The sequence below is a fragment of the Paroedura picta genome, chromosome 13 (genome assembly GCF_049243985.1).
Source record: "Paroedura picta isolate Pp20150507F chromosome 13, Ppicta_v3.0, whole genome shotgun sequence".
In the NCBI taxonomy this organism is placed as follows: Eukaryota; Metazoa; Chordata; class Lepidosauria; order Squamata; family Gekkonidae; genus Paroedura; species Paroedura picta.
In genome coordinates this window covers 281,864-294,272 of record NC_135381.1, presented here as the reverse complement: position 1 = coordinate 294,272, position 12,409 = coordinate 281,864, and positions in this window count along the sequence as shown.

The window sequence follows — 12,409 nt, the reverse complement described above, 5'->3', positions numbered from 1 at the left end:
CTTTGAGGGTCCAGCTAGTCCAGCCCCCTGCCTCACAGAGCGGGAGCCAGCCAGGAGGCACCATCATGCTTCTCTGCCCCGTGGTTAGCCCTGCAGAGGAACTGTTTGGTCACTGGGTGAGGCTGGAGGCTGGACTTCCCTCACAGGTTTCTCTACCACACTGGCTGAGGTTTCCAGCAAACTCTCACCCATCCCCATGTGTTGTCAAAGTCCAGTGTGACCAAGAGTCAGTGCCCAGGGAGGGACAATGCGGGACACACACACACACACACACACAATTGCCTATTACCTCACTTAGCGCATAGCTGTCAGCGTCCAGGAGCTGGGCGTTGGGAAGGGAGTCTAGGCCTAGCCCTTCCAGCCCCGGCTGCACGCTGGATGGATAACATGTGCCCTGCCAGTCAGTCACCTCGGAGGGGCAACCTCCAGCCCGCTTTCTCAAGAGCTCTGGCTGGGATGGCTGCCTGCTGAGGAGGATGCCCTCAGGGAGCCCCATCCTCCAAGGGGGCCATGCCCAAAGGGGGGGGGAGCATTTGTGTCTCGTGATGGACAGCTATCCCACCCACTGGGCAGTCAGTCTTGTTGGGGAGAAGGACTGTATGCCAGCCCCTAACCGGAGCTCTGGGAGATGGCACAGGGCAAACGCACCAGGTGTAGGCTCAGCAGAGGCTTCCGGGGCAGAGTGGCCTGCAGTGCCTGCCCAGGGGTAAGCAAGCCCCTCTGCACAAGGGGAGGGAGGCACTCCAGTCCTGATGGCTTGTGAAAAGGAAAGGGCCAGCTATTTGTGGGGAAAACTGGCAGCCGACTCTTGGCTCTTCCAGGCCAAGGGGGATGATGTGGTGGCAGGACCATAGGACCATAGGGGATTTGTCATGGAGACAGGGCCCAAGGGCCCAGTGGGGGAAAGAGCTGCAACAGGCAGCCCTCTATTTCCCTTTTGCCTGACCAGCCTGTCTGGTGGCCAGACTGAAAATCAGGGAGGCCATGGTGTGTGTGGGGGGGGGCTTCTGCCACAGGCTTCCGCCTTGGTCTTGGGCACAGTACTCTCGGTCCCCCTCCGCCTTCCAAAGGGGCACCATATTGCCCTGCCACCCAGGGGTGCTTGGGTGAAGAACAGGAGAGGTTTGATGCTGTTTACAAAGTCAGAGGTGTGCAGGCTTGCATGGCAGCATGACCACTAAAGCAGAATACCAGAACGGGTATATCACATCAAGTTGCCACTGGTGAAACATTTCAGAACATCTGGACCCTCCAAATAAGAGCTGCATTTTTTGGCTCTGGAAAAGATGGCTACCATTACATCGAGATCATTTCCACTGTCATCAAGAAGGGAAGAGTGCAGGGCAGGAGCAGGAGCCGAGGTGCCTTCTGCAGCTATCGGGAGCCATGACTCCCAGGACCCTGTTGAACCTTGGAGGTGCCCTTCCCCACCCACCGCCCCAAGGACAGTAGCACCCTCTAGTCTGAAGAGAGGGTGGCCTTTGGTTTCCTCTGATGCCATCTTGGAAGGGTGGGCTGGCTTCCCCTGGGACACGTTTTCGCTCGAAGAGCCCTTCACGACATGCCCACCAGGTGTCAGGGCTACTCCCTGGGCCCTGCAGCTGCACAGGAGGCCTCCCATCCCATCCCATCCCATCCCCGCCCCACTCTTGCTCCCTGTGGCTGAGAAAGCATTTGTGAGGCTTTCAGCACTGCCTCCCCCCCCCCCCGCCGCCGCCACCATCCCCAGAGTCGCATGGCCTGCCTCTCTGCCTGTGCTCCTCAGCCCTCTCTTGGGGCATCAGGTTGCCTGGACAAAGGGGGCTTTGTGGGGAAGGCTGCTCGGTAGCAGTGGGTGTCCCCCAAGGGGGCAGGGGGTGCTGGCAGGTTGCTGGGGAGGCCCCCTCTGGCTCTGGCGCTTCTGGACTCAGCCCTCCGCCAGTTCGGGGAATCCCATGTCGGCCTGTGAGGAGTGTTTAGGAAGCAGAGGGAGGGGTTGTTCCCAGCTTCTGGGGGATGAGTGGGGCTCTGGGCCCCACCCCTGGCCTTGGCAGAGCAAGGGGACAGACACGCTGGGAGCGGCAGGAGGAGGCTGTTTTCTGCAGCCAGACAAAGGAGAAGAGGGGCCTGCGAGGGACGCGGGATGAGGTCCCTTCCCATGGTCAGGAGCAAAGGGGGGCTTCTGGGAGGCGTAGGAGTGCCCCTTCTGTCCCAGAGATGCTGGAACCCTCAGGCCAGAAATGGTGGGGCCGTGACAAATGCCCATGGCAGAGCCCCCCGACATTTCTCTGGCTTGGAAGGCCCCCCTGCATCCCACCCAGCCTTAGTGGAGGGCTCTCCCTCCCTCTGCTGTACATGCCTGCCTCTTATTTTAGCCTGCTGTTCCTCATGGTCAGGGAGCCGTGCCTGGCATGGCCAGGGGCACTTTTATGAGAGGCTTTGCAAAGGTATTTTAGGACTGGCTGGCTGGCTGGCGGGCTGCGCATGGCTCCGGTCGGTCAAGGAATCTGAGGGGAGGCAAAGAAACCCGATCCTCCTGGCCAAAGGGGCCTATTTTTAGAGGAAGATATTTCCTGCCCCGGCTCCTTCCCCTCACCTGACTCCTGTGCTCCCAGGCTGGGCTTTCCATGGGGCTCTCTGCCCTGGCCACAGGAGGAGCAAAAGGCAGTTGGCACAAATAATAGCAAAAAGCACGCAGCTGGGGGGGGGGTGGGAGGCAAGACGGGACCCGCACATTACAAAGACAGAATCCTGCTTTGGCCTCTCCCCCAGGACGCATGGAGCCCTCTTCTCTTCTCTGATGCTGCTTCTTTAACCTCTTCTTTCTCTGGAATATTTATGGGGCGGGGGGGGGGGGAGTCCATCTTGGAACTCTTCTCATCTCCCTGCCAGTTTCTAACAGAAAGCCCACTAACAGCCACTGAAAGACAAACCAGCAGAAAAGCGTGGGGGGGGGGCGCTTGGGGCCCATCCTGGAGGGCCATTGGGATCACACGACAGTGAGTGCCATGGGGGGGCTGGCTGTGCCAACAGCCTCGAAGGCTTGAAGACCCCCAGCTCCTGAGCCTCCTCCTGAGGAGAAGGGAAACTTCGGCTCAAATCCATCGGTCCCTTGTTGACAGATGACTGGAGGCGCCCTGCCCCGACCCCTGACCTGCGGACAGCTGGCGGACCTTACGTACAAGGCGGGCTTTGAAGACTGGCTGGGACCTCTTGGTCCTGCTTTTTTTTTCAGTGGGGAGGGCTCTGGAAGGGTGGTGACCTTTGCCGTCAGTCCCACAGGGCCCAAGGAGCCCTGCCTCCTAGAAGGGACCTCCCTTCCCCATTTACTTCCTGCCTGAGGAGTCTGTCTCCCAAAATATACGGTTCCTTTTGGGGAACAGCAAATGTGCACCTTGAAAAGCAGAGACCCACCCTGAACTTCCTAGGGATTGACAGAGATGCTAGTGAAGAACTCCCCATTTGTGGGTAGACATGCTGCAAAGTATCCCAGAGAGATGTGGGGGGGGGGGGGGTGTTAAAAGAAAGCTGAAATGTACACGTCAAAAAAAGTCACGCTTGAGCAAAACAAGTGTTCCCAAGCCATGCGAGGGAGTGAAAAGCCCACAATTCCTTGCAGGGGGCGGGGGGCACCTCTGGTCTCTGCCAGCTGCTTCCCCAGGCAGTCCCAAGCGGGGCTGTTCCAGGCAGGCCAGAAGGCTCCAAGTTCCAGGAGAGGTGGTAGACAAGGGCGCGCCACACTTCTCGGCCCCCTTCCTCAGCCTGGTCTCTTCCTGACTGCCAGGGCTCTGCCATCTGGACGGTGATCCTGCTTGGGCACTGGCAAGGGGCTCTGGTGCCATAACGCTGCCGCCCCACCCCCATCCCCCCCATGCCAGTCCCTGGGCCAGTTGTCTCCCACAAACACTTCCCTTCTCTGGGAAGAGAGACAAGCTCTGACCTGTCATCTGGGGCCTCCTCTCCCTCCCATGGGCTGCTGCTGCTGCTGCTGCTGCTGCTGCCGCCGCCAGAGGGCACTTCCATCACAGTGAGCCAAGAGAGGGTCCCTTGCATGCCAGTCTGGGGTCTGGGCCCTCCTGCTGCCCGTCTGCTGCCAGGAAGCCAGACCCCCTGGAGAAGGCAGAAGGGAGGCAGGAATCCCTCAGGCTGGGGAAGAATGGGCTGCAGCTGCCTGTGAGAGCTACAGGGGAGGGTCCCAAGAGGGCCAAGCAGAGCACGGCTCATGCCTTACTCATCCCCCCCCAGAGAAGCACCGGGAGGAATACAGGGTCAGCTGTCAACCTCCCTGGCTGGCTAGTCTCACCCCTGGCCGGAGGGCCAATCTGTAGTCCACCCACAGGACATTCGCCCAGCAGAAGCCCTCTCCACAGCTCAGCTCACCAGAACTGTTGCCCCTGGAGGATGTGACTGCTTGGCCCCAGCTTCTCTCCTCTTCACTGCAAGTTGGGAGTGGTAAACAGCGGCCGATTAATGGAGAGGAGCAGTACCCAAATGAGCATCTCTCCTTCGCTTCCTGGTTAGATTCCTACTTTGGAACCCTCTGTGAGGCAGCTTCTGTGCACATGCAGAGTGCATTTCAATCTAGACAGCACATGCCCATTCCCTTCAGATTCCCAGACTGGGGAGGGGAGCTCTGTGACACCTGCCAGTCAGGTTTAGAAATTAGAGATGAATGACTGCTGTGCACCATCCTCCCCTAGCCTCCTTCACACTTTTGGACCAACCAAGTCCACCTATCCTTTATGGACCCCACCAGCACCACCACGGTGGTCATCTTCAGAGGCCCTGCTTTTGGTGGTCCCAGCTCGGGAAGCTGGGCAAGAACCTTCCCAGGAGAACTCAGGCCTAACCGGGAAGGAGGCCTTGTGTGGGGGACTGGCCTGCTGCCTGCCTCCTTCTCCCCCACCCATCGATTTTCACTGGCTCTCCCTTGCAGGACAGATGAGCTGCACTCGCCTCCCTGCTCCTCCGGAGAGACATGGCCCGGGCACTTTGCCTGCCAAGACACAGACTTTGCCCCAGTTCGGGGAAGCTGTCGGGGCACGTGGCAGGCGGGGAGGCTGCTCTAAGGAATGGGGCAGGAGGGAGCACTCTCCTTGTGGCAACAGGCAGAGCTCAGGAGGACTTTCCTCCCAAGAGAAGAATGTGCTACTGGCCACTCCACAGGGCCAGGGCAGCATTCCAGCCACCCCCTTCAGCCAGGGGCTGACCCAGTTCTTCTGGCCGCTGACTGGCAGAGACCCCTTTGCAGGTTCTGCTAGCCCTCCTGGACAAGGCTGACTTCTTCCCTGCACCCCACGGGCTGGTTTTATACCGAGGCCCTGGACACTCACCTACTGCAGCAGCTGGGCCCTTTCTTGATCCTCCTGAGCTTGAGGTTCCCCCTTGGGGTCCAGGGCACCTGAACATCTGGGTTGCCTCATCCCCCCACAGGCCCCGCATTGGGAGAGGGGCACTTCATGGCCCCTACTACTGGACCCCGCCGTTCACCCTCTTTGATCCATTGTCCAGAAGCCCAGCCTCCTTTCCTCACTCCACCCCCCCCCCCTTGCATTTGCAGTGACTTTCCCAAACCAGCCAAGGACAGTTAGGCTCATGTTAGGGGTCATAGCCCACATAAGCTGCCATGGCGCCACTATCCATCCACTGTGCCACAAAGCTCTCTTCCTGTAGAATTCATTCCCTGACACCTCCCCCCCATGCCCCTCCTGCCTTGGGGGGCTCTCCTTTGTCACCCTGCAGCTGGGCGGGGAAGCAGCCCCCCCCCCCCCCGTAATGGTCTGGCCAGATCCCAGTCTGTCTCATGGGCCTCAGGCACAAACTGGGCCGGGTGTCTGCTCCTCGCTACCAGGGGGGATCTTCCCCTGCCATCTGGAATTAGCGGCAAGGCCTCGGTGGCTGGCCCAGCTCTCCTAGAAGGCCCGTTTTTTGGTGTGCCAGCTAATGGTGGCGACGGGCAAGACGGGCCTGCCGCTTCTCCTCCGGACTTCCTCCGCACGGCTGGAGCAGATGAGGGATGGCAGCAGGCAGCTTCATGCGGAGGCTCCAGGCGCAGTGCAGCCTTCCGAGCCGGCCTGGGCCTGTTCCAAAGGCACGCATGTGGGTGGGGGGTGGGGTGGGGAGGGGGTGGAATGTGCTTCTATCACTGCCTCTTTGGCCATTCAGGCCTGGGAAGGGGAAAGAGGGCTCCTCTGCAGCCAGCCAGGCTGAGGAAGGGAGCACGGCCAGGGACAAGGGCACCTGTCTTCCCTGCTCCTGTCTGCCTTGCATCGTCTGGTAACCCAAGTGGTGCTTGCTTGCTTGCTGCCTGAAGACCACCGCTCTCACCCAACTGGACCCCTCTGGGTTTCCAGCCTCTGCCAGCTTCATCATTTCCTGCAAGGAACCCGCTTGGCTTTAAGAAACACACCCATGACTCTTTACTCCATGGCAGTCAAGCTGTCAATCCCAGAGGGGCCATTCCGTGGGGTGCCCCTTCTTCTCTTTCAGGCTGCAGGTGAGGCACTTGGCAAATGCAGCCAGAGTCACTGAGGGAGGGTGGGGTCGGGATCCTGTGGTTTCCTGCATGCAGCGGAGGCCATAGGGCCTTCATGTGGCTGGTTCTCACTGGTTTCCCTGCCTGCCTGCAACCCCCCACCCCCAGCAGTGCCCCCCTCCCCCAGGACTTTGGTGATCAAAAGTCATCACCATGATGCTTTAGGGGAAAACCTGCTTTCCCCCAAACATTGAACTCAGGGACACAGAACCCAGGTGGAAATGGTCCCCAAAACACCGTGCAAAGGAGACAAACACTGCTGAATGATGTCCCCAGGGCTTCCCTGTGGATGGCTGCAGTAGGGCCAGTCCTGGGAAGGGCAGCCCTGACCACAACCTCTCTGCCAGTACTTTGCTGCTCCTTCCTGCCACCTCTCTGGGGCATCCTTCCAGATAAAGTGCCTGTGCACCCACCACCACACACCGCCCAGAGGATAAAGGTTCTGCCCTTGTTTTTATCCTAGCAATGTCTCTTCCCTGCCGATTGCTCTCCGAAGCCTCTTCCCCAGATCAGGCAGGAACTGATTCAGACAGACTCTGCTCCAATGATTCTGCCTCTGCCGCCTCCATGCCAAGGGCAGGCCTGGCTGAATACCCACTTTCTATGGGGCGGGCTGAAAGAACCTCCCATCCTCCCTGCCAGGGCCTGGCTTCCATTGCTGGCTCCTGCAGGCCGCTGGCAAAGCTTTCTCCCTCACTCTGGAGGGACAGTTGGTCCTTCAAAGCATTTGGAGCACCACGTGCATGCTAATAATAGCCCCAGATGGCCACCCCCACCCCCGCCGCCACCGCCTGGGCTTGACTGACAGCCCCCAAGCCCAGGCAGGCTGCGCTCTGGAAAGGCCGCCTCCTTGCCAGGCTCCTGGCCAAGGACGGCAGTGGCAGCCAGAACAGCTTGGCAGGATCGGGCCTCAGCAAGGGCCGGGCCAGTGGCCAGAAGAGTGTCACCACCCGGAGGGAGGCTGCCCAGGTGGGACTCCCCCGACTCCCCAGAAGATCTGTGTGCCTCCCCAGGGAACAGCTTGTCCCCAAAGGACCTGCTGCTCCAGCTCTGCTCCCCAGAGCCACCAGGAGATCCACGCTGACAATGGCTGCTGAGGGCAAATACCTCTTCTATTCTGGGCACCACATTGTAGGGTTGTGCCACTGGATCCCCGACTCTCTTTAAAAATTCAGGAACCAGTATTGGTCCGCTGGATATTTAGAGGTGTTTTCTTCATATCATGCTACACATGACAATCTTTTATTGTGATATCTTTACATTGCTCTGCGGGAGCGGTATAAATAAAAGTCTCGGGCCTGTGTGGGAGGGCTCAGTCTGGGATGGGGGGGGGGCAACGATAGGCCCCCTGCCCTTGAACTGAAAAGTGGAGGGCCCAATCAGCTGGCACAAAGTGCCAGCCTATTGGGCCCTCCGCTTGTCAGCCTGCCTCCTGACCCGCCCACCCCCCAACCTGGCCCACCTTTGGCTGCCGGCTGCCATTTTGCGGCTGGCTGCCGACAACGCAGGTAGGCAGCCGCCTGCCCTACCCTGCCATGCGGCCCTTGCATGAGGGGGGACCGGCCCGCCCACCGGAACCTTCCCCCCCCCAACCTCCTCACCCCCCTGGTCCGCACCTCCCCACCACACTCTGCCGCCGCTGCTCCACTACTGCGGTGCACCGCCGCTTTCCCATCCCGCCTTCTCCCACGCGCAATCTTCCCAGCCACCCCCCCACACCCCCACTCACCTCCGCCGCCGCTGCTTCCCAGCCTCTTTGCAGCCAGCAGCTCTGAAGCCCAGCCTGGCCTTCTTGGCTCTGGGCGGCTCTTCCAAACCATTCAGCAGTGGGCAAAGGTCCAGAGTGCTCCAGTCAAGGTTCTCCTCGAGAGTCTGGCCACAGGCCCAGAAAGAAGAGCTTCTCTTTTCTCTCTGCCTGGCTGGCTGGCTGGCTGGCTGGGGAAAGCAGCTCCTTCCCATGCTTGACTCAAGAGTGCATGAGCTCTCTCTCTCTCTGGCCACACCTGGGCGGGGTCACCAGGGGCTGCAGTGACTGCAGCTGCAGCAGACCCCGGGGCTAGCTTGCTGCTTGTATCCAGGCCTACCCTCTGGACCCAAGAGAGCTGAAAACCAGAGAGCTGCTCGAGGAGTGATCCAGAAGGAGCAAGAGAGTGATGCAGGGGCATCAGCTCATGATGTGGAGGAGAGACCTGGAGAGATGTTGGACCAGGCAAGACATGTTGCCTTTCCTCAGCACCAAGCACGTTGATGATCAAGACTACCAGCTTCCCAGCTTGACAGGATTCTTTCTCAGGCTGGATGGGGAAAGAGGACAGGCACGTGTCCCCTTATGTTTTCTCTGGGCCCTTCCCTGCAAGGGAGCATTTATGGGCAGAAGGACCACCATGGAGGCCCTTGCCTTGGTCATTCAGTGGTCGGCATGAAACATCCAGCCAGCATTTCAGTCCCATCGCTCCCCCCAGGCCACTGAAATATGCAAAACCCACAGGAAAGTTCTGCCCAGAGTTGTGTTTGGGGGGGGCATATAAAAACTGCTAACGGGTGCTTAACACATTTCCAAGAATTATTCATGTCCATATTTGCTTTGTTTCTACTCCACCCTTCTTCCCAGTGAGGAGAACACAAAGAGGATTACTTAATTCTCCTCTCCGCCATTCTGCCCTCAGAACCACCAAGGGTTGTCAATCTCCAGGTGAGGACTGGAGCTCTCCTAGAGTTACTGCTGATCTCCAGATGACGGAGTCCCCCTGGAGGAAAGGAAGGCTTTGCAGGGTGGGCTGTCTCGCCTGGCATCCCTGCTGGTCTCTCTTCCCTCCCCTCCCCAAACCTTCCCCTTACCATGTTCTGCTCCTGAATCTCCAGGAATCTACCAACCTGGTGTCAAGGCACGGTAGGTGAGCTGGATTCAGCTGGGAGCCTTCGACTGACCCAGGGTGGCCCAAAGAGCTCCCTGGACAGTGAGGAGAATTGGAACCCTCCTTCACAGGGTGTCTGTGGTGGGGAGAGGAAAGGGAAAGTGATTGGAAGCCGCTTAGAGACTCCTTTGGGTAGAGAAAAGCGGCATCTAAGAATCAACTTTACTTCTTCAGTAATATCAGGGCTCTCTCAGCCTGCCTCACAGGGTGTCTGTTGTGTGGAGAGAAAAGGGAAGGCGATTGGAAGTCGCTTTGAGACTCCTTCGGGTAGAGAAAAGCGGCATATAAGAACCAACTCTTCTTCAGTAATATCAGGGCTCTCTCAGCCTGCCTCACAGGGTGTCTGTTGTGGGGACAGGAAAGGGAAGGCGAATGTAAGACACTTTGAGCCTCCTTCGGGTAGAGAAAAGTGGCAGATAAGAACCAACTCCTCTTCTTCTTCAGTAATCTCAGGGCTCTCTCAGCCTCACCAACCTCACAGGGTGTCTGTTGTGGGGAGAGGAAAGGGAAGGCAACTGTAAGCCGCTTTGAGACTCCTTCAGGGAGAGAAAAATGGCATCTAAGAGCCAAGTCTTCTTCTATTTATTTATTTATTTATTTATTGGACTTATAGCCCACCACTCCCATGATGCTCGTGGTGGGTCACATTCAATAAAATCCCCATAAAACCCCTAATACAATAAAATCCCACCTAAAACCAGCAAACCCAACCTAACCCCTAACAGAGCGCAAGATCCTGTGGGGGGCAAAGGGCGCAAGGCGGTCCCGCAAGTATGTGGGTCCCAGACCGCAGAGGGCCTTAAAAGTGAAAACCAAAACTTTGAATCTGATCCAGGCAGCAGTCGGTGGCCAATACAGCTGCCTCAGCACAGGCTGGATATGGCTCCTCCAAGATATCCCTGTGAGGACCCTAGCAGCCGCATTTTGTACCAGCTGTAATTTCCGGATCATGCGCAAGGGTAGGTCCATGTAGAGCAAGTTACAGGAATCTATTCTGGAGGTGACTGTTGCATGGATCGCTGTGGCCAGGTGGTCAGGAGACAGGTAGGGTGCTAGTAGCCAGGCCTGGCAAAGATGGAGAAAAGCCTGGCCCACTTCCTGCTTGACTAGCGCCTCCAGTGTTAACGAGGCATCCAAGGTCATCCCCAAATTCCTTGCCTGGGGCGCGATGGTCAGTTGCGTCCCGGCCAAGGTGGGTAATCGTGCTTCCTGATCTGCTCCCTTCCCCCAAAACCACAGGAGAGCACCGAGCCCTGAGGGACTCCACAAGAGAGCCCAAGTGGACTCGACATCTCATCCCCCAATGCCACCCTCTGGATCCGGTTTAGGAGGAAGAAGCATATCCAGCGTAAAGCTGTGCCCCTTATCCCTGACCCGGCAGGGCGGCATGCTAGCAGTTCGTGGTCGACCACGTCAATTGGGGCCCACAGATCTAATAGAACCAACACAGCAGAACCTCCTTGATGCAGCTGGAGACGGAGATCATCCATCAAGGCCACTAACACCGTCTCCACCCCGTGGCCGGGACGGAAGCCAGATTGGTATGGATCAAGAGCTGAAGTTTCCTCCAGGAACGCCAGGAGATGGTCCGCCGCAGTCCTTTCAACTACCTGCCCCAGGAATGCTAGATGTGCAACTGGTCAGTAGCTGGCCAGGTCCCACGGGTCCAGCGATGTTTTTTTGAGGAGCAGTAAGACCACTGCCTCCTTCAGCAGCTCCGGAAACTCCCCCGATTGGAGGGAGCAGTTTACAATATCCAGGAGCTGCTCTCCTACCCCCAGCCTCCCATCCTTGAGGAACCAAGATGGGCAGGGGTCCAGAGGACAAGTGGTCGCCCAGACCTTCCCCAGCCGCTGGTCCACTTCGGGTCAAGAGAGCCGTCTGAAGCCATCGAACGCCACCTCCAAAGGCAGCCAACAGGCCTCCAGTTCATTGACTGTATCAAGCGTGGAGGGAAGGTCAAGACTTTAGCGGAGCGACAAGACTTTGTCCGCAAAATAGCTCGCTAATGCCTCGCGGCCAAGATCCAGTCTCCTAATGCTTCACTATTTTGTCGTCCTCCCGCTTTTGAATAATCCAAGGACACTTTGTGGTCTGTGCCTTTTGAACTCTGTTTCTTATACCTTCCCAGCACAGCATACATTTGTAGGTTCCATTATTCCATGGTTGTTGGGCCTGCAGAAGCCTGCCTGAGCTCCATCAGGCACAGCAGCAGCAGCAGCAGCAGCGACGACAGTGGCATGATGGCCCCAGTGTTGCAAGGACAGCATGGATGGTGCTCAGGTGCCATGCTTGGACTGCCCATGCATGGAGCTGTGTTCTTTCCTCCAGAAAGCAGGCTTGGGAAGGAGAATGATCAGAATGAGACATTGTGTGTATTTTGGGAGCCACGGTGGAGCATGACCCCCATGTGGAAGGCTACCTGAGGGCTGTAGAGAGAGCAGGAAGAGAATCAGGTCCACGCAGCAGTCCTTTCCTGTGGCTCTCGCAGGGGGCAGAGCCACTCATGAGGCCACGTTTTATGTGGATGTATCACACTTCCTGCACATTCTCCATATTAATAGATGAAGGAAAGAGAGCCATAAATCTAGAATCTGCCAATTTGCAGGGGGCTCGCTCTTTCCCTGGCTATGCACTGGCACTTTTTACAGCCCATTAATTACTTTCTCTAATAAAGTTTGACAAAATGATAACTTGCCCATGAAAAGTGTGGTAATAAATACATTTCCCTTAACTTTCAGCCCTTCTTGCATGTCTGCCTCATAAACCTTGGCTGCGGTTCAGTAGTTTATTCTCTCTCTCTCTCTCTCTGTCTGTCTGAATTTCCAGGGAAAGGGCCCAGAAGGGCTGATCCTGCGTTGATGCTTAGGGCTGATCCTGCGTTGAGCAGGAGCTTGGACTAGATGGCCTGTATGGCCCCTTCCAACTCTATGTTTCTAAGGGACACAAGCTAGAACCCACAACAGGAGAGGTGAGCAAG